This window comes from Dipodomys spectabilis, unplaced genomic scaffold (genome assembly GCF_019054845.1).
Source record: "Dipodomys spectabilis isolate Male_0828 unplaced genomic scaffold, ASM1905484v1 ptg000163l, whole genome shotgun sequence".
NCBI classification, from domain to species: Eukaryota; Metazoa; Chordata; class Mammalia; order Rodentia; family Heteromyidae; genus Dipodomys; species Dipodomys spectabilis.
The window spans coordinates 4,150,850-4,177,231 of record NW_024870840.1 but is presented as its reverse complement, the minus strand read 5'-3'; the positions used below and the strand labels follow the sequence as shown (position 1 = coordinate 4,177,231).

The window sequence follows — 26,382 nt, the reverse complement described above, 5'->3', positions numbered from 1 at the left end:
CTGTTCCTCAGCTCTTCATCTCAAGGCGAGCACTCTATTGCTTAAGCCACAGCACCACTTCCAGTTTTCTGGTGTTTTATTGGAGATAAGAGTCTCATGGACTTTCCTGCCCGGGCTGGCTTTGAACCGTGATCCTCAGATCTCAGCCTCTTAGAGTAGCTAGGATTACAGGCGTGAGCCACCCGGCGCCTGGTGACCTATTTCTTTTTAAATCCATTTATTGTATCATGTAATGTCTTGTCATCATTTGATATACTCTTCTCCATTAGTTTCCATGATCTTACTCTTTTCCTCCTAGATATTTCTTCACCATCTGCTTTATGGAAAAAGTGTATAGTACTTTTCCTAGCACAAAACATGAGCTTAAAATTAGTTTGTTGTACAAATGCTGACTAGGATGTGGGAGGAAGGAATCCTTATTCACTACTGATAGGAATATAAATTAGTGCAGACACTATGGAAATCAGTATCATATGATCCAGGATATCACTCAAAGGCATATGTCCAAAGGAATGTAAATCATAATCATTAGAGTTAACTATACATACATATTTAATGCAGTGCTATTCACAATAACCAGACTATAGAATCAACCAAAGTGCCCTTCAACTTGTGAATGGATAGAAAATTTGGTAAATATACACATAAGGCATTACTCAACCATAAAGAACAAAATTATGTTGGTTACATTAAAATAGATGGAACTGAAGAGCATCATGTCAAATGAAGGCTCAAAAAGACAAATGTCAAATAGTAGAACCTCACCCTGAAAAAAATGTATATACATACAAAAGGAATATAAATGTGAAACTATTTGGGAGAAGACAACCATGAGTTGAAAGCTATAAAGAGTGGATACCATGGGTAGCATTGAAGTACATTGTACATATATATGAAGATGATATAATGAAATCCACTAAAAGCTATCTTACAATAAGGGTTAGAGGTATGAGGAAATGAAAAATAAGAAGAGTTTAATCAAGTCAAAATATATAGATATAGCATGGCAAATCTATATATGGAATTAATGTACACTAATAAAAGACTGGTTTGTTGAATAAATGAGCAAATACACTTATAACACTGCTTGAATTGTGGAGTTTGCCAAGCTGCAGCTACTTATGACCTGATTGTGTTCAAATCTCATGCTTTAGGCATGTATATGCAACCTTTTACTATACTTTCTTCCCAATGGCAGTCTAAAGGCAACCTGCTGGAATCTGACCTCACTAACCAGACCCCCAGACTTACTTCTCTTCCAAATTCTTATACAATCTGCTTAGTCATCCAAACCAAAATTCTGTGTATCATTCTTAGCTCCATTCTATGGGTCACCAGTTTCTATTGCTTTATCCTATTGAACTCTACCTTCTTCCCTATAAGCACAGTGCTTCTATTATTTTTGTTTAAGTTCTCAGTGTTCCATAATCTCATCAGTACCTACAATCACCACTGACTTAGTATTTGCCACAGAGATCTCAAAACAGGAATGACCTGAAATATTGTTTAAATGACAGATTAACGGACATAGCACCAATCTTTGGAGCTTAAGGGTCTGGGGATCTTTATGTTTCAAAAGCACCAGAGATATGAGTCTTATTATTAGGTAATTTGGGGAAAGACTCTTAATCTGCCTTCCTCCCTCTAGAATGACCACCCTCCCCATGACGTAATTCATTCTCCATGGAGCTTCCAGATTGGTCTGCTTTAAAATGTAAGTTTAATCTTAGTACTTATTTGCTTAAAACATGTCCAGGTTCTTCATGATGTTTAGAATAATAATCACATTCATTACCAAAGTCTTCAAATCTCTTCAGTCTTATCTCATAATTGGACCTATGTTTGATTCTTGATTCTTTTCTAAATGTAGCACACATGCCCTTTCAGGAAACTATTCTAACTGAGCCTACTACCTAGGATACTTGTCACTCTCCTTTATTTGTGCATCACATACATAGCAATTCTCACTCTCCCTCTTTATTTGTACATCAGATACATAGCATTTCTATGAAACACTGTTCTAAATACTTTGGAAATATTCATTATCTTTTCATCCTTAGAATCTTATGGTTGGTGTAATAGATATTTATTCCCACTTATGGAGAAAATTAAGGGACAAATCAGTTGGGTAACTTGCCCAGGGTCATGCATAGTCACTGGCAAACAAGACTTGAGTGGATCCAGACAGCCTAGCTATAGAATATATATGTTTAGCTACCATGTTCTATTGCCTCTCCATCTGTCTAAATCCATTATTTTTCAAAGCTGAACTCATGAACTAGTACTTCCTGGAAGGCTTCTTAGATTTCTCAGTCTGAATTAGCATCTGGGTTTATTTTTGTCACAGCATTTAACAGCACTCCACAGTTAAAGTCCATTTTTCTTAAATTGAACTGTAAGTTCCTTAACAGGGGGAAACACATTTTTTACATCTTCAAACTTAGCAAAAAGCCTCGCATGAATAGGGAATTTATTACATATTAAACAACAAGAAAAAAGAATAAATGCATGAGTGAATCAATGCACATATTCGTTTATAAAGAAGCAGAAAACAACACTAGCAACCATGTGAACATTCTTATGTCTGAGTTATTAGTAAACCTATACAGTATTTTATAGAGCTTTTAAATTTCTGACATATGAGATACTCTTTCTCATATCAAAAATAAACTTTGACATTTTCTTACAAATTTTACACATTTTTATAGGATTTCAAATTAAACAGATGACTGGTTACTTATTTGTTTAATCTATTCAGTATATTTCTTTAATTTTTCTGTGTCTAGCATGAAAGTTAAAACTATTTCTAGGCCTTTTATGTTAGCTCAGCTTTCTATTTAATTTCTTTACTCCAAAACATTGAACAAAACAGGTCCCTTTTTGTGGTTGGAAAGTTTGGCTTTACATAGAACCTTTCAACACACAACAGTCAGCATCTGATTATGGGTCATTTTGTTTAACCTATGACTTTCACTTCCTTCCTTAAATAGGTCTTCCAGATGAATCATCTTCGGCCACTCCATGATTATTCATGGACCAGATAGGCAGTTTATAAAGCACAGTAGATACACTGAGGTCCTTCCCAACTTGCCATCATTCTGTGCTCTGATTAAAAGGGCTTGCTTTTCATTCATTAAAGATTGGATTGATTGCTGGGTGCTAAATTTTGTTTGAACCATCAGTTCATTAACTCTTCCAACAGGAGTGGGAAGTAGCATAGAAGTAGACAATGTTTACATCCACTAGTGTTCAGTTTATTAGCATTTCTGGTTCGGAGGTGAATTTGATGGGAAAGAATGTAAATAAGACTTTTATACTATTATTTAAATATTTTTCCTTATGTCCTATACTAACATATGTATGTGAATGTATGTGTGTGTGTGTGTGTGTGTGTGTGTGTGTGTGTGTGGCACAGTTGTGTCATGATTTATCTAGCATAGAATTCTTATCTATTCAAATATTTATCCCAGATTTAATTAATGAATATTTTGTGAAATTCATTCCTATATTGTATATGCAAATGGTCATTGCTATTTACTTACTGGATCAATTTCAGAAAAATATAATTTTGGGAAAAATAATGTCTTTATGGTGGTCACTGATTATTGTCATAGTGTGTATGCATGGTCATGAATACTTAAAAAAACATACACACACATTTTTTCCAGATGAGATCAAGAAAAACAAAAGCACCAAAACATAATGCTGGAAAATGCTAGAAGGGATTAAGGAAAGAGGAAATTGTCAGTAGGAATTCTTGTCTTTTAATCTGCCATATGAATGACATCCTAAATACATATGATCTAGACCAACATTTCTACATTAGAGTGCTATTCCTTGAGTAAATCACAGCTCTGATAAAATGTACAGTCAGAGACAAACAATGTTCCAGACAAAAAAATGTTCCAGCAATAGCACTCAACTGAAGACTTAAAGATGAGATTAAAGAAACTTTAGGTTTGAGAGCCTATTAAGAAAAATGTCTATCTCTTTAAGAACAAAAAAACTAAAAGGCTTTCCAGCCTGCTAGTGAAGATTCTGGTGTTGCACAACTACTTTCTGTCCTATCTACTGAGAAGAAAAAAAGATGTCAAAAGAAAGCAATGCTTTTAACATCAGTAGTGGAGAACAGTCAGAAAAACAAGCCAGGGAAGCAATGCCTGTGAGGAAGTTGGAGGAGGAGAAAAACTTAACAAAGTATTTTATGCCAATTATGATAATAAGCAAAAACAAACAAACAAGAAGGTGGACAGAGGAAAGTGAAAATGGCCCAAAGGGAACAAAGACATGGCTCAGAGATGAGAGTAGGAGTGAGAATAACTCCAGGGAGTGAAAGCAGCTTATGGGGAAAAGAGAAATTTTGAGGGAATTATGTGAGAGCTATGCATATCCTTCATTTAAATTACTTCAATATTGGTGGACTGAGTTCTTTTACTAATAAGACTTCCCTGGATCAGAGATATAGGTGTGACTACTTTATAAACATTACACATATTTGAAAAGTCAGAGAAATGTTATTATAATCACCTTTGCTACCATCTTGTAGAATTTGGGGCCTTGAGAAACCCTTGATGTCTTTAGACTGATTCATTCTGCACTGAGGAAACATTGTCCCATCTCCTTTCCCAATTTTCATTTACCAATATTTGCTTCCTTGTTGGTATATACAAGTAACTTAGCAGAATAAGATTACTGACAACAAGCACTATGGTCTTTTTCATCATGTATTCCATATTATATATAGCAGAACACCAGTAATGTGTCTAGATATTCAGTCAATTGAACAACCAGGAGATTAATTCACAGACACACATAAAATTTTGCTAACTAAACAAGTTTAAGATGCAAGGAAAGCCCCGTACCTTTAGTTGTTTTTCTTATGTTATTCACTTGTTATTTTGTTATTGCTGTCATCAACTATTCATATTTTAGTTCAACACGATACACGAAATCTCAGAACTATCATGCATACTAACTACTGGTTATAATAGTGTTCTTTTGTTAGCCTTACCAAATTGTCTGCCTTTTACCAATACATGTATAACTCAATGATTTCTATTATATTTTATTTCCTCATAAATATCTCTAGCTTATGAGATTACTAGCTAGGACATAGTTATATAACTGGCATTAATAACACATACATCTTCCAACATTCAATAATTAACTGCAAAGCTGGATAATTTAATTTTCTCAATTGTATGAATATGCACATGAGATCACAGCTATATAGTATATACTCTCATTGTTTGATTTCCCTGCTCTTTGTTCCATTATTTCTTATCCATCTACCTAGAATGGTAACACAATGAAATGTATCAAGCGCTCTCTAGGTCCAAAGTATTTTGTAAATAGTATAAAATAGCAAAGTTTAATGAGTACATAGGTACATTCACTGAGAATCTTGATGGACAACACTATGTGCTGGGCACATGATTTGAGCAGTAGAGTGTTTGCCTAAGAAAGCCCTGATTTCAAACTCGGTACCATCAAACCCTCAAACAACAAACAAGTTACATATAATATATATAAAATAAGTCACTGATTGGAAATTTTAAAAGAAATGAAGGAATATGCACATTTATGTCGTGCATTCCCAAACAAATTTTTAGTTGTGTCATTTGCTCTCTGAGTTTACAAGTTTTCCAGATAGATTTACTTCAATAGTCAATCTATGGAACCTATGGGAAGTCCTGGGAACTCACTAAATATAATATTTCCATCTGTGGAAAGGGGTAAATACATTCTTCTGGGGAGGTAAATATTCAATGAAGTAGCAAAACTGTGCTTAGTACAGAGCATTCCATAGCCATTCATTCTCTCTCCACATTGCACTAGACTTTTATTTCTGACTCCAGTTCATGGTGATTTATATGTTCCATGCATTTCTGCTTCTCAGATGCCAAGATTAGTTAAATTATAAAAAACATAATGGTGATGTGATTAACATTAATATATTTTATATTAATAAGTGAAAATAGGATAACAAAAACTTCTAAAATTTGTTTAAAAGAGAGAAGAGAAGGATAAGAAAGTGCAATAGACAAGGCTTTTCCTTCCAATGTATTTCTTTGTATATTTTATATTTTTTAATATTTAGAATTATGCTACCTATGTTGCATCTTGCTCTTTTGTTTTAGTTGTATAAAAGCATATTACCTGATACTAGGATTTGAGGATTTTTTTAGTGGCTGACAATTATTCATGTTATATTCTGAATTTAACTATTTATTTACTATTATTCCTTTATTTTGATGCAATTTTTCACATCAAGCTGAGGTTCTTGATGAGAATGACATATTTTAGTTAGAAAAACACTGACCAATATAATATAAACCTTACTTACTGAAGAGAAAGAGATGAATAGAACAGTTCAATAAAGAAAGCCAACAGAGAATTACATTGTCTTTGATACACTCTCAGACTATATATATATATAGTCTGACAATACAATGCTATTTCTAGGCCAAAAATTAAATCTTAAGGGAGACAGAGAACATTTACTTAAACCAAAAATGGGTAGAATTAAACAATGAAAAGGACTAACGCTCTTTCCAAAACACTGATGAATCTGAGGCTTGAACTGGAGTTGCTGTCACAGTCTCTGGACAATGTCTTCTGTAATAACAAGGTGCCATATTTAGGAAACATCAAATGGCAGAATGACATCTGTGTAATAAAGTAGATAAGGAGCCCATCTCATTGCAGGTTGAGCTTCAATGAACACTGGTATTATTCTCAGAGTAAAGGAAGGTCAACAGAGGTAAGAGGACTGAAGGGAAGATTTCTTCCATTGCAAAACAGAAATATGGTATGTCGTTTTGAAAGGGCAGACAGGGAAAAGTTGGGAAAATCACATCTGCCATTTCCCTTTTCTTATTTCTGAAGAGCATTTTTTGTTTACCCCTCATAATAATTATGAAATATATTTACCTCTATTTATAGATGGAGAAATGAGGTTTGAGGAGGTTAAGAAGATTTACAGGTAGGGCTGGGAAGCTGGCTCAGTGGTAGAGTGCTTGTCTTGCATGCCTGAGGCTCTGGGTTTGATTCCTCAGCACCACATGAGCAAAAAGAAAAAGCCGGAACTGGCACTGTGGCTCAAGTGGTACGGTGCAAGCCTTGAGCTGAAGAGCAAAGGGACAGCACCCAGCCCAGAGTTCAGGCCACATGACCAGAGCCCCGCCCCCCCCCCCCCCGACCCAAAAAAAACAGATTTACAGGTAAGCAAAAGAGCCAGAATTTCCATCCTTGTCTAAATCCTCTGCCTCTTCTCACAAACATTTCTTCCATTTTTTGACCCACATAACCAACCCTTGTTTGGGTTCTCAGAGCAGGCCACAACATAATGAGGAAAACAGAAGAATTAACACTAATCATGATAGACATCCTCTGCTATTGTTGTTTTTTTACATAAGATAATTTGATCATATTCGTCCCTCCATTACTCTCTTGTCCTCTCCCATCCTTCCAATGATTCTTTTCCTTTTCCCAAATGGTGCCTCGTTCAAAACATTTTATTTCTGATCTAGATGTTCCATATGTGACATTTCTTTTTCCAAGTTAAAATACTCTTCACATGACAGTCTCTAGATCCATACCTTTCCATGTTCATGGCATAATTTTATTATTCTTTATAGCTGAATAAAACTCCACTTTATCTGCCATATTTTCCCCTGAGCATGATCTGATAAAGCTCCTTGCTTGATGATTTTAGAGTGATTCATTCTGTACTCCCCACATATTGTTCCTTCTCTTTTTCCCATTTGCATTCACTGTCATTTGTTTTCTTGTTGTTTTACAAATAACTCACTAAACTGAGAACCTTGGTTCCTGGCAAAGCATGCAATTCTATCTAATCAAGATTTTCTTGCTGGTTTCCTTCTCAAGACCCCCTATCATCACAAACTTTAGACACAGTGGGCAGCCATTCAGTCCACTTATGAACTAGACTTAGTCCATAATGTCCTTATTACAGTATAGGGACATTTAGGAAAACAAATTCCTATATTCTCAATGATTGTTAAATACTCTTTTGTTCCCTTTTGTTATACACTACGCAGTACCTTATCAGAGCCACAGACCTTCTTCCTTTGTTCCACCAAACCTTGACCAACAGCAGGTTTTTAAAATGAAGAACCCAACTGGACCACAAGAAATACAGCAGAAATCAAAACAAGGAAGAAGATGAAAGTAGACTATAGGAATGAACTGAAGAGGTAACCTGAAGGTAGAAGGAAAGCTAAGTCAATAGTTAGAAAGAAATAGAAAAATTCAAATCAGATAGGATAAGAAATGAGGGAGTAAGAGCAGAAAATTACTTTAAATACTAAGAGCTTTAAATTCTAAGGTTATCTTAAAACTAGTTTGAGACTGGATGTAGTGGCTCCCATCTGTAATCTCAGGTATGTGGAAGGTAAAGATTGAATCACAATTCAAGGACAGTTTAGCAAGAAGTTAGTAAAACTCCATCTTAATTAATAAGCTAACTGTGGTGGAATGCTCCTGTGAACCCAGCTTTGTGGGAAGCTATAAGCAGAAGAATTAATCCAGGCTAGCCTTGGGCAAAAATGAGAGGCCAATCATTTTTTTAAAATTTATCTTTAAGTAGTTGTATAAAAGTATTGCCATTTAACAAAGTAATTTATGAATGCATCTTGATCAATGTCATCCAATTCAACATTCTCACCCATCCCTCCATAAATAGATCCCTTCCCTTACTCCTCTTAATGTTGTAGGATATACATTGAATTCTTGTCTATACTTCCTCCTTTCCCCCTCTTCATTCATTTACCCCTCTCCCCTTTACCACGCCCCACCCCTTTTAAGTACCCAGTTTCTGGTGCTTATTTTGTTGAACTCTGGCTTTGTCTTTCTAAGGAATTACACTATTTGTTCTCCCTTGAATCTATTATATTTCAGTTGGTGCATTTGCATACACTTACAGACAATCCACATATTTACATGTAAGTTTAGAAGCTAACTCTAGCTTCCACATATAAGAGAAAACATGCGTCCTTTGTCCCTCTGGGCCTGACTGACTTACTTCACTTCACATAAATGTTTTCCAATTTCTTTACAAATGATCCACTGTCATTCTTTCTAATGGATGAGTAAAATTTCATTGTATATGTATACCACATTTTCTTGATCGGTCTACTGAGGGGCTTCTGGGCTGATTCCATACCTTGACTAGAGTGCAAAGTGCTGTGATGAACATGGTTTTGCTGGAGCCTTTACTGTATCCTGGTTAATAATCTTTTGCATAAATGTCTAGGAATGGAATTGCTGGATCATAGAGTAGTTCTATGTTTAATCTATTTGAGAACTCTCCACCCTGTTTTCCAAAGTGTTTGAACAAGTTTAAGCTATCATCAACAGTGTATTCGAGTTTCCTTTTGGCCACATCCACGCAAGTATCTGTTAGTTTCTTAATAATGTTCTAATCTTAAAAATTACCTAAAACAAAAATAGGTAGGGACATGGTTAAGTGATAAAGACATTACTTCCACCTCCTGATAAATTGGAATATTCCAAGTGCCATCCAGGTAGAACCAAGACTTGAAAATGACTTCACTGAGGTTAATAAAGTGGCACCCCATCTGCCCCCTCTGGAAGTCAGAAATTTAGCCTGAAAATTTGGGTCTTCCTCCTTTAACTACCTACTTTCTTCTCTCTAGTTTCCAGTCTCAGGCTCTCCTTTAATTCATAGTTTAGTGGTAAACCACATTCTTTCATGGGGTCCCTTGGTTAGAAGGTCAGTCTGTGTATCCTCTTCCTTCACTTTATCACATTCCTCATACTCACTCATTCTACAAAGATACACTACACCTAACATGAGAGTTCAGTCTCAGAAAAATGCAGCAGCTCTAAAATGCTTGTGTATAGAGCTGACTAAATTTTCACTTTTTTCTACATAGTCACTTTTTTAGGTGGGAGTAGAAAGGAAAAACTGTAAAAGCATCACTTGTCTGTTATCCTTGGAGGCAAAACAGCATTTTGAGGGGTCGTTCAACATTCCAGTCATAGGTGTTGTTTCAATCAAAATCACCCACTCACTTCACTGCTCCTCTCACGATGGGATTTCTTGCCACTCACATAAAATTGTGTTTCAGCCTCTCAACTGAACCTCAGAATTCTACAAGCTCCTCTCATGGCCCGTTTTTTAAAATTAACTTATTTATTTGTTTTTTACTTGACAAATAAAATTGTTTGCTTTGATGAGGTATCATGGGAGATTTATAATGTGTATACATTGTGAAATGATTAAATCATGCTAGTAAAATTAACACCTGCTACCTCACAGTCTAATCTTTATTTCTATGGAGAGACCATTTAAAATTTTCTTCCTTAGTATCTAAATATTAGTGAAAATTCTTAAGCAATTTTGATTTATATGCGTTGTTTCCAATTCATCACCCAAGCTAATTCTGGACTTACTTATAATCTTGCAGTATATTGAAAGTTAAGGAAGAATTAGAGGACTCAGGATTTTGTTTGGGTTAGTTTTGATTTGGGGGTTAGTTTTGTTTTACTTTGACAAAAGATTTCATTGATTTATATATAAATATATAGACATAGATATAGATTATAGATTGAAATTTCCAGTTTGTTATTCAGACTACATTGTGGACATTAGCTTCTGAACTTTAGAACAATGTGGGAAAAGATATGTAATAAAAATTGATTTCATAATTTCTTAGCACTATTAAGCTCTGTTTATTGAAATGTTTATGATATGAAAGTTAAAGAACAGTTTGCACCTTTTCTTCCTACTATTCAAATTTGAACTTGTATCACTGGTCCCAAAGAAGGCCCAGTGTAAATAAATAACAGTATCAGGTTGAATCAAACACTTAACTCAGAGTAATTAAAAAAAAGACTCCACTAATCGAGAAAAATGTTGGGAGTTCCTATTTTGACTAAAAGTGAAGAAAAGAAAAAAAGAATGAGCAAACTAAAACCTCTTGCAATGATGTGGCTGGGATTCGTAACAGAAGGAGGAGGATGCTTTCCATAAGTTGTTTGAAATATAAAGAAATGTGTTGCTAGCATATGAATATCAGATAGGCTGACAGCACTATTAGAGGTAGGAAGGATGTGCAGAATATAGCCACTAAATGTAGTGACAAGTTTGAGTGACAGATAAAGAATAAAAGTGAACAATTTTCCTGATAACATGTCAGGAAATAAATGTTCCTTTCAGAAGGAAAAGATATATATGGTTGCAAACTCAAGCGGCCTCCCATGTGGTGAACTTCTTAAACCCTGACAGAACTATAATTTTGGCCCAAAATGGAGCAGTCCTTTTGTAGAAATTGTTACCTCTTCACTTCATTGAAGGTTTACAACAGTTTATTCAGACTGTTTCTGTCCAATTTAAACAATATGTTTTATACTGACATTGTCCTGTCTACTACATAATAAGAAATCCAAGAATAGTTTAGGCATTCTGTTTTCTCTATGACAAAGGTCATTGTAAGTTCAATTGCACAACCCAGAGCACATTGCATTAGTCTTTGTAAAATATGCCATGTTTTGGAAGCTATCTATTTCAATATAACAACAACAACAAAATTTCTATCTCAATTTAACATCAAAATATTTCAATTGGAAGGTGTAAGAAAAAATCTCCTAAATTATTTAGAACATGGCTGTATCAAACGATCAATAAAATCTTGTCTTAGCCAAAATGAATTTGAATGATTAGTATTTAGACTTCTCAGAAATCGTAGTGTATCAAGAGGCAAAAGAAGAAAATAATGGACTTCTACCTCAACTGCAATGCACAAAAGTTCATAGGATAAAGAAAACTCCACAGTGAAAGTTCATCATTGTGGAGATGAAGGAAAAATAATGGATTTTTTTCTATGTGCTTCTGAAAACACAGTGCTTTAAAGGTTCCTCTGACCTTAGAAAATAAACTAATTAGCTAACTGCAACTTTACTAAATAATAACTGAATTAGCTAACTGCAACCTACTTCTACACCATTTTGAAAATCTTACAATCAATATTAAGCCTGTCACCCATTACTTAGTTTCAGTTCAGCTAAGGAAAGCAGTCACTAAATAACACAAAACTCTCTGCACCTCAAACCATCAAAGAAACCTGAAGCACATTACAGAAATGATTATCTGAGTTCTAAGAATTTTCTAGTAATAAACTATATAGTTTGGATAAATAGGCTTCAAAGGACTTTTTTTTGGTCGGTTGCGGGTCCTGAACTCTGAGCCTGGGTGCTGGCCTTGAGCTGAAAATCAGATTTAAAAAATCAGACTCGATTTTTTAAAAATAATAATTGATTATAGTCATGTTAACATATGCTGTGACTTAGGAGATTCTCACTTCTGCCCAGAAATTCCAAGAAATGAGTTAAAACATTACTTTCACAAGCTGTTACATTTCACTGTTTCTGTATTGAGTTTTCATAGTATACCTCATGGCAATTGTTATTTCCACTCAGTAAAATGATCAGAATTTCACTTTGTCCAAATTTCAGTTTTGATCTGTGCATAATGCATCTCATGGACCAGGAGATAGCCTGAGGAGAAACCAGAGGCAACAAGCGAGATGAAGCTCTTCAGTAAAGTTCCTGAACTACCTCACTCCAGACTTCTTTAACCTAAGGGAAATGGATTTGTCTCATGTTTAATCTGAGGTTATTTGGATTTTTCCTGTGACATTTAGTTAGACTTGATCTTCAGTGGTATGCAAGTATAGAAATGAAATGGTGTCATTTTTTATTTGCCTGTTTGGGGCAGTATGAACTGATTTGAAGGTCTTACACATGTTAAATATATACTCTACCACTAAACTACTTATTAAGCTCAGATATCTGTTTACTGAAATATGCTGAACAAAGTCTCAATGGGGACATGTTCCACTGAAGAGCATATTTATTGAATTGAAGCTCCAAAATCATGGCAAAGTTCCATAATTCTCCATTGAGTTCACTAAAATCTTTGGCCTTCTTGCCTACACATAATTATATTCATTCAATATAAATTTTTACTTGTTTTCCCGTCTTTGTTAATTATAGGTCCTATAATGTAAAAACATTTAATTAAAGTACTTTATAAATATTATGTATGTCTAAATAAATACTTCATTAGCTTTAGAATAAAAAAGTATTGGCAGTGTATTGTTTTCTGCCTTCTATTGAAAGTACATACCTTCATTTTTAATGTTATGGATTAAATTGAAGTTGTGAAGAGGGATAAACTGAAGACAAATCAACATTTATATTATATTTGCTCCAAGAAAAGTCATTCTGAGTTTCAAACAAGCAAATTAAAATCAAAATTTTAGAAAACATATTGCTAAACTGGTAGATGAGGTCATCTAACATGCAAAGTACAAAAGTTACCACTATAGTTTCTGAGTTTTTAGAACTAGGAAATATTAGCATATTCCTTGAGCACAATTTACTAATCTTAAATTTCACCAAATTTATTAAGATTTTATTCTCGGGCTGGGAAGGTGGCTCAGTGGTAGAGCGCTTGCCTTGCATGCCTGAGGCCCTGGGTTCAATTCCTCAACACCACATAAGCAAAAAGAAAAAAGCCGGAAGTGGTGCTGTGGCTCAATGGTAGAGTGCTAGCCTAAAGCTGAACAGCTGAGGGACAGCGCCCAGGCACAGAGTTCAGGCCCCACAACCGGATCCCCCCACCCCAAAGAAAAAAGATTTTATTCTCTGAAAATACCATAGTTTTTGCATTCTTAAATGAAAATATTAAGCTGAATCAAATTTTACACATATTTCACTTATCTGTCATACAGATAAGTGAAAAGCTACTAAGTACTTTTACATATGTTTTAATATGAGTAGTGGAATTTTATATAGTTTTATATAGTTTGTAAAACTATATTCCAGCCATCAATATTTTTGCATCTTATAGAAGCATCCGTTTTCAAGTTTTAACCAGTATAATCTTATTTTAGCTTTAATTAATAACATTAACACTAGTCAATATTTTCTGAACACTTATTTGGGGCTAAGTACTGATGTCAGAACTTTAAATATTTCACAAATTCTTAAATTAAAAAATGTCAGCATGACATCTCAACCCATGTAGACAGAAGACAGAAGAGCTTTTTATTCAAACTCAAGTCAGCTGAGCTCTGAATCAGATAACTATGAGCTACCACTTAACAATGAACTAAAGGACCATAATTCCATTATTTTTGTCATTAAATTTGTCTTCTAATAGAAGTTAGTTATATTGGTGCAAAAATGCTTGTTAATCAAATTCCTCAAAGCAACATGCAAGTTATAGAGTCACCATAATGTCAGTGAAAAAAAGAGCTTACCTGACCCAGATATAAATTTTGCCTGATATGACTGTTTTTATATAAATAGAAAAACAAATAACTTCATTATGTAAAAACCTATAAATTGTTGTTATCTTTGGGTTTCCTGAGAATCCAGGTAACAAAGTAATATGATAGGCTGTATAAGTCTTATTATCAAGACTGAGTAAAACATTTTATATCTGATTATAAGATAAATGGGCAATTTTATTGCATATATGGAGAAACATACACTGCAATTTCATAAATATCAGCGGTACAGAGAAAAAAGAGGTGATAATATATGCTTGTATGCCATGCCTCTTTGAAAACCAACAGAATATCAACAATGTATAATTCTATAATAAAGTTATCATGGTTAATAGCTATATATATAAATATATACATTTATTCTACTGGAATTAAATTTCCATTCACCTAATAATCCACTGTATGTATAAGATGTAGAAACATCAGGTAACTCTGATCACCTAGATGTTTTACCTGATACTTATTTTCTGCAGCTTTAGTATTTCTTTGAGTTGTAAAATATTGAACAGACTGTATTCTCCCTTTGTGCTAAAATCTGGTCAGATATTTATGCACTTAAACATAGCATTCTTTTGCTATCCTGCAGCATCTCCTCACATAGTTGATACTCATTTACCTATACATATAAAATTGTGCTGTTACATATGCATTGATCCATCCTACTTCCTACTAAGGTTGTAAACCCAAAGACAGGCAGCCATGAAGCAAGTGCAAGAGCAAAGCCACCTGAGATGACCTAGAGTGTTCCTATCCCCCACTTTCAGCAGGTCATCAGAGGATAGCAAAGCCATCCTTATGCATGTTCGTACTAAGGGAGCTTCCTCTGTGTGAGCATTTGCTCTGAGAATGAGGTCATAATAATAGACACAATGAAGGTGAGATGAGGAAGTGCCATGACCTTTTTCCTCATTAAGATATCTTGTAAAATATAGAACTTGATGGTCCCTCATAAGGAAACTTAATTACACATTTTCAATTCCTACTTTTTATTACACCTTCAAAGATGACATGTAGCAGTCTTACCTTAGATATATTGAGGCATAAAAGCAAAGCAGAGCATACATAGTTGCTTACCTAGTACACAAAGGTACTAAGTAACTTAATGCTTATAAAGCACTTGGACTAAAGGAACAAAGGATTAACTCCTTACCACATCACTGAAACAGATGTCCATATGGTTCTATCCTCCATTAATTGGACTTAGATGTTGTACGCCTTTGATGGTTATGAAAGTGGGTGATGTGATTATAAGATCCCCTTCGTAGAGCACTTTATCCATGAATAAAATTGTCTTTATCCTACAGAAGAAAGTATTTCTCAGCTTGAAATTATTATACAAATAGCCTTAGGCTTATCATGTGCAAAATTGTCTTTGAGTCAGGTGCCTTTTGTAAGAAGTTTCTTTAAAAAAAAAAAAAAGAGAGAGAGAGACAGAGAGAGAGAAAGAAGAATCCTTTTGTACCACATGATGCTGTCTTATCTGTTAGCTAGACTATGTTACCAGTTCAGATCCTTTACTGGTGGGTGAATTAAGTTTAAAGGTAGATAAAATAAAGGTATAGTTACACTATGCAAACTGATCTGGAAAAAAATTAACAGGCAGTTTACCTATCATAACATTGCACACATCAAGTTCATTAAGCTTAGTGCTAGAAAACATGTAATTCATACTCAGTGTGAATGTGAGAGATATTTTACTTAGCTTTGTAATCAAATGTTGGGGTTATTTTAAAGCAACAAAGAATGAAAAGTTCATAAAATGTGTTGTCTCAATCTCAGATTTGAAGTGAATAGTAGGGTCAAGATTTTAGTGCTGCTTTTTGCTATTTTGTTTTTAGTTTGTGAGAAAAATAATTTGAAATGCCTTTTTTTTAAATTTTATTTTATTTTATTTGAGAACATACTGTACAGTGGGGTTACAATTACATGGGCAGGATAATGCATACATTTCTTACCAAGCATTGCAGCCTCCTCCTTTGTTTACCCTTCACCTCCCTTCCCAGCCTCCCCCCCTCCCCCCCTGAAATGCCTTTTGTCTTTGCATTTTTTCTACTAAAACTGAAATTTTAAGTTGAAAATCTGCACTGTTGGGCTGGGAAGGTGGCTCAGTGGTAGAGCACTTGCCTTGCATGCTCGAGGCACTGGGTTCGATTCCTCAGCACCACATAAGCAAAAAGAAAAAAGCCGGAAGTGGCGCTGTGGCTCAAGTGGTAGAGCACTAGCCTTGAGCTGAAGAGCTGAGGGACAGCGCCCAGGCCCAGAGTTCAGGCCCCACAACCAGACCCCCCCCAAAAAAAAAAAAAAGAAAATCTGCACTGCCTATGAATCAATTTTCCTTGAAAAAATACATACTGTTCAGACTAGATCATTTCTACATTGTTTTGGTTAGAGTATTTCTATTTCAACATCTGGTAGTTAGCAATTTGTCTTCCTATAGACATAGACACTCTGGTAAGAATTTTGTAGATGAATTTAGCTCTCTCTTTCAACAAAGCAAGTATTGTACGAAGCCCTACACATCTCAATGAGTATCCAATATAAAACCTCTTTGACTCCTATTCTCAGATATTTTTTTCTCAGATATTTTTGAAAGTGGAAGTCAAACCATTCAGAAGGGGTGATCCATTATATTTATACTAAAAGCAAAAGACAGACACAGAAACTCACATAGCTCTCTATTCACCCATAAAAAAGACAAAAGACAAAAAAAGACTGATATCATCTACAGCTTTTCCCATTTTCCTCAAAGTCAAAAACACATAGAAGCTCAAAATGAGAAAAAGATAATTCTCATAACTTTCCAACAAAAGTGCATACTACCAAAGGAATATGGAAAATGTGTCTACATAAGTCCAATGAGATTTTTTTTCCCTAAAGAATTTTTTAAAAATCTGGAAAATCTAAGCACACAATTTTAAAACATAAGACATTACACATAGCAATATTAGGAATGCTACTTGGATTTTCTAGTGACAGGGTGGTAGCATTTTCTAAAGATTCTGTGCCCTAATTGATTAAGTTCCATTGTTCCGTACAAGAAGTGAAACAAGGTTAAAATATCAAGAAAATGAGCTCAAAACCAGGCTTTCTTGGTACACACTGGTAATCCCAGCGTTCAGGAGGCTGAGCGAGAATCTCAAGGCAAGCCTGAGCCACATGAAGAGATATTATAAAAATAGGGAACCCACAGGACAGTATATTGGAAACGAACTTTACAATTTCAGATGGGAGGGGGGAGTTTTAGGGGCAAGTGTGGGAGATGGGGGAGGGAAAGGATAGTGGGACAACAATAAGGAAGGGAAGGGGTAACAATGATCGACAAGTAATGTGCTCATTGCCTTACTCGTGTAACTGTAACCCCTCTGTACAACATCTTTACAATTAAAAAAATAGAGAAGGAACTAATGAAGAAAGAAAAGGAAAGGTGAGAGGAGAGCAGGGGGAGGGATTAGGGAAGGAAGAAAAGGGAAGGGGGATGGGAAATAAAAAGAAGAGGATGAGGGGCTGGGAAGTTGGCTCAGTGGTAGAGTGCTTGCCTCGCATGCATTAGGCCCTGGGTTCGATTCCTCAGCACCACATAAGCAGAAAAAAGCTGGAAGTGGTGCTGTGGCTCAAGTGGTAGGGTGGTAGCCTTGAGCTGAAGAGCTGAGGGACAGTGCCCGGCCCAGAGTTCAGCCTCCACAACCCGACCCAAAAATAAAAAGAAGAGGATGAAGGGACGGGAAGGGGAGGGAGGGGAGGGCAGGGAGGAATTGAGCTAATGAAAGAAAGATGATGACTCATTTCATCCCAAAACATCTGGCTAGTCAACACTAATCTCTCATATTTTTCAAAATATAACTATAATATTATCCTTAATAAATGTTGTGGGCTGGGTGGGGCCTAGCTCAACTGGGAAAGCACATGCCACACACAGATGAGGCCCTAGGTCCAATTCCCAGTACTGGGAGAAAAAAGAAGAAATTTTCTTACAGCTATGGGTTCACCTACTCCACTTGCTTCTTATTTAACTCAGCCTTATTATTTACTATGAGTGAGCCCATAACTCACAAAACATTTAGCTTTTATCATTGTTTGATCTTTCTCTCCTACACTGAATTTCATGAGAAATCCACTTCTTCTATACCATAGTTATACACTGATACACACAGGCCTGGCTAAATAACTGTTGCTATTGCATTGCTACAAGAGAGGTTTTACTATAATTTACCTGGATTTCCAATCATGAGAGGGACAATCAGTGCAGTCCATTTTAGTGTTATTTACTAAGAATCAAAATTTCAATCATATAAGAAGGAATAAACTGAGCATGGGTTCATGTAATACTTTATTAGCATTGAAGAACACTATAGTGATCTGAAAACTTAAGAAAATGATTTTAAAATAACTTTGAAATTAATTCTAATTTTCTATGATATTCCATTGTTCATCATTTATTTTGAGGTTTTAATATTTAGTATATAAATTTGGATAGAAAGCAAACAGAGCTATTGTTTAGTCAAATTAATTAATATTAGTACCACAGGTAAAAACCCAATGGTGAAAAAGAAGATAAACTTCAGTATCTACTGGCATACTTCTGTTACATTCACCATCAATTATTTCAGTCTTCATTAATTAGTTATATGAGACACAAACATGTGTTCTTCAAGGAGTTGGTCTCATTATAATTAGATAAGTATGGCTTCATAGAGATCCACTCAGCATATTACATAGCCCACATGCAAGATAGCCTGTAGTAACTCCACTCTTTATTATTATAATTTCACTATATTGTTAAAGAGTGATCTCATTGGTAGGAGAAGGACAATAGAATAAAGTTGCATCCAGTAACAGACAGGTCATATTTGAAAGCAAGAAAAATAAAATAATTCTAGGAGAAAGCTCAGAAAAAAAATACCGAGCAATTGTTAGGTGGTTTGGGTTGTTGTTTTTTTTTTTTTTCATTTATTTAATGGCTTGGTTGGAAATTTAACTGGACACTAACACATCTTTAAACCTAATGGCAAGGAATTTTTATTCCGTTCAATTACAAATTAAAATCGTTGCTCTTTTTACATGTATATAGTTGATATGCTCAGGATTTTTAAGTAACTGAACTTACAATTTTTCCAAGCTGGTTTTTACTTTTCAAATAATTTTTACTGTTGCTGCAGTTACTATTTTATACTATAATAACTACATTGTACATGTTAATTAACAGGTGATAAATAATGGAGTGGTATTTAAGGAAATAACACCTTTACAGATATTTCCCAAATCACCCTGGGGAATCTACCTTCTACCTATAACTTGAACTTAGAACCTTGCCATAGTCAAAATCATAATGGTACAGGCTGCATCATGAGAACTAACATCTCTCAGCACTAACAGGAATGAAACCTTACCTAAGAGTCTGGTCTGTGAATGATATCAATCTCCCTGACTTAGGATCAGCCTTAACTGAATTGTTTTCTTCATGGGTGTGACATCCACTGGTGGATAAAATTAATTGATGACTCAAAGGAGATATAATTCTCAGCTTACTTAGCCAAAACCTTCTTAGAAATTCTCTTCTGGAAGTGAAATTCCCTTTCATAGTCTCAGAAACCATTGAACAGCTAGGGATTAAAATGTTAAGTTGCTCTTGAAAGACCAATGTTAGGGTTTTTTTCTTTCTTTCTTTCCTTCCTCCTTCCTTCCTTCCTTTCTTTCTTTCTTTTTTGGTCCAATGAGCCCAAAAGTAAAGTGGCTCATTTTAAACTTCTAAGTATCTTAGTATAATGTTCACAGAAAGATTTATTGTAGGCATTCTTAATTTAACTATTTTTATAATTTTATTATTATTAAAGTGTTATATGGAGGGGTTACCATTTCATAAGTCACTCCCATCCTATGCTTCCCCCAGTTTCCCCCTCCCATCCCTTCCCACAAGTTGCATAGATCATTTTCCACATAGTGTATACTAAATAGCATAACTGCATTTGTTTACGCTTCCTCCTTCCCCTTTCTGTGTCCTGCTTTACCCCCACCTGATTTTAAAAAATCAAAGCAAAAATAAACACTTGCACTACCACCACCATCACCACCACTACCACCACCACCAACAACAACAAAATTTCCATTTCCTGGAGCTCATTTTGATAAGTAGTATTTTAACATGTTCAAAGAAGTTATGCCTTTGTGTTTCTCCATTATGGTAATCTTCCTTTAGTCTGACTGTGTGTGAATGCCTAGAAGTCCTGTACAGATTACCACATCTAGTTATTTGTTAGAAGTAGCTCCAAGTATGAGATGAAAAGATGTGCCATTCATCTCTCTCAGCTTGGCATGATTTGTTCTAGGTCCATCCACTACTCTGAAAATGATGTAATCTTATTTGTTCTAATAGATTAGTAAAATTCCATTGTGTATATAAACTACATTTTACTGATCCACTCATCTGTTGTAGGGCATATGGGCTGTTTCCATAACTTGGCTATTGTGAATAGCACAGCAATATGCATGGATACACAAGTGTCTATTTTAACTCTTCTTAAACTTTAATTTCCAAAGGAATATATGTTCATGTAGCTGTGTATGTATGTCAGATATTTTACTTCAAAATTATTGATATAACCATGTTGAGCATATACTGCATCCTGTCCTCAAAGAGAAAAGAACAGGATTCCTGTGGGATCTGGCTTTTTGACTTTGCAATTTTACAGAACCAAGTCACACTAATCTCTCAGTCTGGAACTATGTCTAATTCTCTTTTAGCGACTCCCTCCTCCAGAATACTCATTTCCCCCTTTGAATGACTGGTTATTTCTCTCTTCAGAGTCAGCTTAAAGATCATCACCTCAGATGACCTTACCTTGAAATTTATGAAAAATGAGGATTCTCCTGGCTTATCTCTATTTCAGCATCTTTTGTGTCCTCCTTAACATATTATTTATATTTTTCTATTTCCTAATGATCCACCATGGGCTGACACATACCATGGGAAAGGAAGAAAAACACATATGAAAACATATACTGAGTCATACACACATATATATATATATATATACATATATATATATATATGTACACACACAAAGTTATTAACTATAATATATGCAGTGGAGGAATCTAATGGTGTAACTCCCTTGAAAAGCTAATTTACAGTTTAACAACACCAGGGAGCTGAAACATGTGTTATGGAGGGGGAACAGACAAATATAGAGAGGAAATGTGGGTGAATTCAGTCATACTACTCAATGCATATATGTGAAAATGGAACCAGGTAAATTGAGGGGATAGGTGTGGTTGGGAGAAATAGAAGAGAATGATAAAAGGGGCAACGTTGTGTATTGAAATATCTTTGTACAACTACTAAATAAAATAAATAAATAAATAAAATCAATCAATCAATCAATAAATAAAATAAAATTGCAACCAAGTAAAAAAGTTGTTCTATAATTTACTGTCACGGTACTCACTCTTGGTAAATTCTCAACAAATATTTATTCAGTCTATGATTTGATCCCCACAAAAAAGTCATAAAGTCATTTCTTAATGTTGCATGTCATTTTCCACTCACATGTCACATGCTAGATGGTGGCTTCCTTTATACCATTGTAAAAAAACTAAGAGCTTCAAAAGCAGTTAATTCTATAAAAATTCATTTATTAAGTTGCAGGGGTGACTTAGAAAATTAGAATTCCTTGACCTGGGATATTAGGCTTGCAAAATTGTCCTCTAAATACTATTTCCCGCATCTCCTGCTGCTCTCTTTAAGCCCTAACAATAGCAACAATGCAATAGTTGCTGGCAGTTACCTATAATCCGTTGCCTGTTTTGCTGGTATCAACCAGGCTTAAGAGCTAGACAGAGACCCAAACTAGAAAGTTATAACATGCTGTAGCCTCAAAACTCTAAAGCAATGGGAATCTATACAAACGCTTTGAACAGTGGCATGATAAAGAGAAAGATGCTCAAGGGGAAAAAAAGAATTATGTACATCCTGTCTCCCTTGGTATATGTTATGTGATCAGTTTTGTGAAAGATTTAATAGCCAACCAAAAAGGAAGGATGACCCCTGGAAAATATGTCTAGTTGGTAGTTTCTGCTTAAAGCTGCATCCTGTACTACTTTCTGTCTTCTACAGAGCACACAAACTTTTAGAAACTTCCAAAGCCATCCAAGTAAAAATAAATGAAGGATTTTGTTTTACACTCGACTTCCCTTCTTGTCCTTAGGCAGGAAGAAAGCCAGCATGGGTCTCCATCTTTCCAAGTCATTCATCTGTGAAGCACCCTTGAACTTCCAATGATTTTCATTAGGATACACTTTCCAAAGTAAAATAAACATGGGAACAAATAAACAAAAGCTTCACTGTTTGGGTACAAATAGTTTTGAAATTTATGTAATTGTTGAAGTGTGATATATTCATATAGCATTTGGGACTGTTTGTGCCCATGATGTCTACATATATTTGAATAAGAAATGCCACGGAAATTTTTATTAGCATCATCAAATAACTCCAGAAGAAAGTGAAAAGGATTTGTTACCTGGTGTTTGGATTGCCTTTTTTTTTTTTGTCAGTTCTGGGGCCTGAACTCTGGGCCTAGGCGCTCTTCAGCTCAAGGAGAGCGAGCGTTCTACCACTTGAGCCACAAAGCAACTTCCGGTTTTTTCTGCTTATGTGGCGCTGAGGAATCAAACCCAGGGCCTCATGCATGCAAGGCAAGCACTCTACCACTGAGCCACCTTCCCAGCCCTGGATTGCTTTTTTAAAATAGCTTAGGTATTAAAACTTTGTGTCAACTTGAATCAATTGTATTCGTTTGTCAAAATAATATCAAATTAATGTGACAGCATAAACATAGCATGTACAAAGAGGAAGGTAAATTGTTCTTTAGAGGTATTAGGCAGCTATGCAGTGATTAGGCATTTCCTGTCTATTTTTGTCTACTAAAATAAATTCCTGCAACTTTCATAAAATCTGAATTAACAATCGGTGCTTTTCAAAACTTTATGAAATTGATCTACAGGTGCTGACACGCTGATAGCCATTGATCTGAAAGAAACCAAGTTCACATGTTAAAACTGGTTACATTTTGAGGCATTAACATCTAGGTCTTCAGTCAGACAGATGTCATATCATACCCTCACTCTCAAGTGCACAGGAGAGGATGGGCACAGGAAAGAAGTAGAGGCAATCAGAAGTTTGCAAGAGCAGGCCAGGCACCATCTGGGCTCTGTAGGAGGACTGGTGGGGGGAAAGGAACAGGATGGCATATGCTATGAAAGTACAGATTGTAAAGAAAGGGTAGCACCCTTATTTTGCAGATTAGTTACTGCATTTATATTATGAAAGAGCCCTCTAAGATTTGAGAGGAAAAAAAATACTTTTGTTAGGTTTCAGATTAGCTACATTGCAATATTCTGTACCACTGAGAAGGGAAAGAAATGTGCAGCTATTCTTGCCCAGTAGGTATAAATAACTCTTTATGGGTGTGAATCTCTAACAACTGAGTAAGAATCTTAGGGGCGGAACCATGTCTAACATGCCTCCTGCATTCCCCCACAGAAATGCAATGCTGAGCATGTGAGAGTGGCAGAAGCACTGGATATGGGGGCCAGAACATCTGGGTTTAATTACCATCTATGATGCTGTGAGAAAGTCAACCTTTTAGCCTAACTCTCATCTGCAAAATAGAGAGAGGGGGGATGAAGGGAGGGAAAGCGTGTGAGAGAGAGAGAGAAAGGGTAAAAGAGAGATAGGGTGTTACAGGAGGATAAGCCTACTTTTTTTAGGGCTCTTGTCAGGATTAAACAAGTTAATGTATGTGACAAGTCTATCTAGCTTGTAAATGGCTCCTAGGTTAGAAGGTGATTATGTTCATTAGAAGCCTAAAAGCAGAAAGTCCTGGTTGGTAAACTGGTTTCTTGATTAGGATTTACTCATGACTCATCTTTACAAGAATTCCTTTCTATTTACTTCAAGGTTTCTCAACCTCAGTATTTTTTTTAACATTTTGAAACAGGTAATTCCTCAATGGGCAGTGGGATAAGAGAGACAAGTTGCCTTTATATCAAAAAATGTTCATAAATAAATATCCCGGAACCTTTGCTTACTAGGTACCAATATTAGTCTCTCTACCCACCACACACACTATGTGTTGGGACAATCAAAAAATGTCTCCAGGCATTGTCAAATGTTCCTACTTGGGGACAGGGAGCAGATATTTATGTGACTTATACTGATTTAACCTAGAAACCAAATCTGACTAGTATAGTCTGAACAAAAGCCAGGAGTTTTGTTTTCTCTATCCCTGAATCATAAATGATAGCCAGTATTCATAGTTGATTACAGTGTAGAAGTCACTCCACTACTCCACTTATATATATTAACTGCCTTTAATCCTACAACAAGTAGGTTCAAATAATTCTTTTTACAAATGAAGAAAATGATTTAAAGAGCAATCATGGCTTGCCATGGTTCAAAGTTTGGATGAAATAGAGTTTGTTTCTGAATCTTGTTTTGTAGTATTCCACAACCTCTGTTCTTGACTACTAGAGATGAAATGTCTCTCATTAGATAAGATAGTGCCTGTAATCCAAGCCACTCTGGAAACTGAGATCTGAGGATCACAGTTTAAAGCTAGCCTGGGCAGGAAAATCTGTGAGACCACTATCTCCAGTTAGCCACCAGAAAACCAGAAGCGGCTCTGTGGCTCAAAGTGGTAGAGTACTAGCCTTGAGCAAAAGAGCTTAAAGAGAGCAACCAGACCCTATATTCAAGCCCCATGACCAACTAAAAAAAAAACAAAAAAAGATGATGGTTGAAACAGTTACAATCAGGGACAAATACAAACTTGATGAGTTGAACCTGACATTACATCTCAGAGAATAAAGCAGTTACTTGGTAATAATTTCCATGAGACATCAAACTAAGCAAGGCTTAAAAAAAATCAGAGAATAAAGGCAGCAAGTCCTTAGATATTCATGCATAATTATTACTTACTTCCATAGAAACCAATTTGGAAGAGGAAATTATATTTTATCAATGTATCTCCTAAAGCAAGAAGTGAACTGCTTAAGGATATGTTGATAAAAAGTGCCTATCATTTTATACACAGGAACACCTGAAGTCTTTCTACTGAAATTGATATGTTCAGGACAAATGCTAATACTTACAAAGTAATGGTGTGGTCATGCTTTGTTAGAAACTTAACAAAAAGTTAATGCCAAATGACTTATTCCCTAGGACTTAATCTCTTTCAAAATACCAAGACATTTGATACTACTTTCTGTATTCAAAACTGTAGACTAGGAAAGGCTGAGTAATCCATGTTAAGACATGGAAAGTCGAGATGAGGTAAAAGCAAACATTAATTACACAACAATGTATAACTCAGATCATCTTACATGTACTGTCAATCATTAATGCCCACTGAAAGAGTCACCTGGGTAGCAAAGGTATTTAGTTTCTAAAGAACCCACGAGTAGTAAATGATTCCTTCTCAGCTGACCACTGACAAGATTCTAAGTGCAAATTAATTACAAGAAGTCTGATTTTGTTCCCTCAGACTTCATTTTTGTTCCCCTAAGTCAGTCAGAATTCCTGACATGTATAAATTGATATATATATTAGCTCCTCAAGTAATAATCTTGAATCTTAATGATGGGAAGACTCTTTCTATGAAGAATAAGATCACACCAGTGTTCTTAAAGCAGCCAGAAAATCTGATACTCTGAGGCTGTGTGACATGCATGCAAAGCATAATTATCATTTTGTTCCTAGTCATTGTTACAGCATTCAGTTCAATCGATACCCCTATGCTTACACTCTGAAAGACAGTTTTTGAGAAAGCACGTTGCTCTGAACCCTAGTAGGCCTTCTATAGGAGATATGTTTCATTGTGCCTTGCTGTGTTGTATTGTATCTAATTCAGACCAAGCTAAATAGGCAGTTGTCTAAATTCAGAAGAAACCACTGTTTAAGTCAGGATTTTTTTTCTTTTGCAAAAGACAGTTTTACATAAATGAAAAACTTTAAGTATAAACAGAATCATGGTACATTAGGGCTGTG

The 26,382-nt window shown here is 35.3% G+C and overlaps 1 long non-coding RNA gene across 1 annotated transcript in view; it reads right to left on the bottom strand.

Moving 5' to 3' along the window:
* Nucleotides 1-26,382, bottom strand: part of LOC122119320 — a 49,928-nt gene that overhangs the window by 5,681 nt on the left and 17,865 nt on the right. The window contains exon 2 of the long non-coding RNA XR_006149530.1: nt 15,493-15,640. This is a non-coding gene — a long non-coding RNA (uncharacterized LOC122119320). The remainder of the gene's footprint in view (nt 1-15,492; nt 15,641-26,382) is intronic.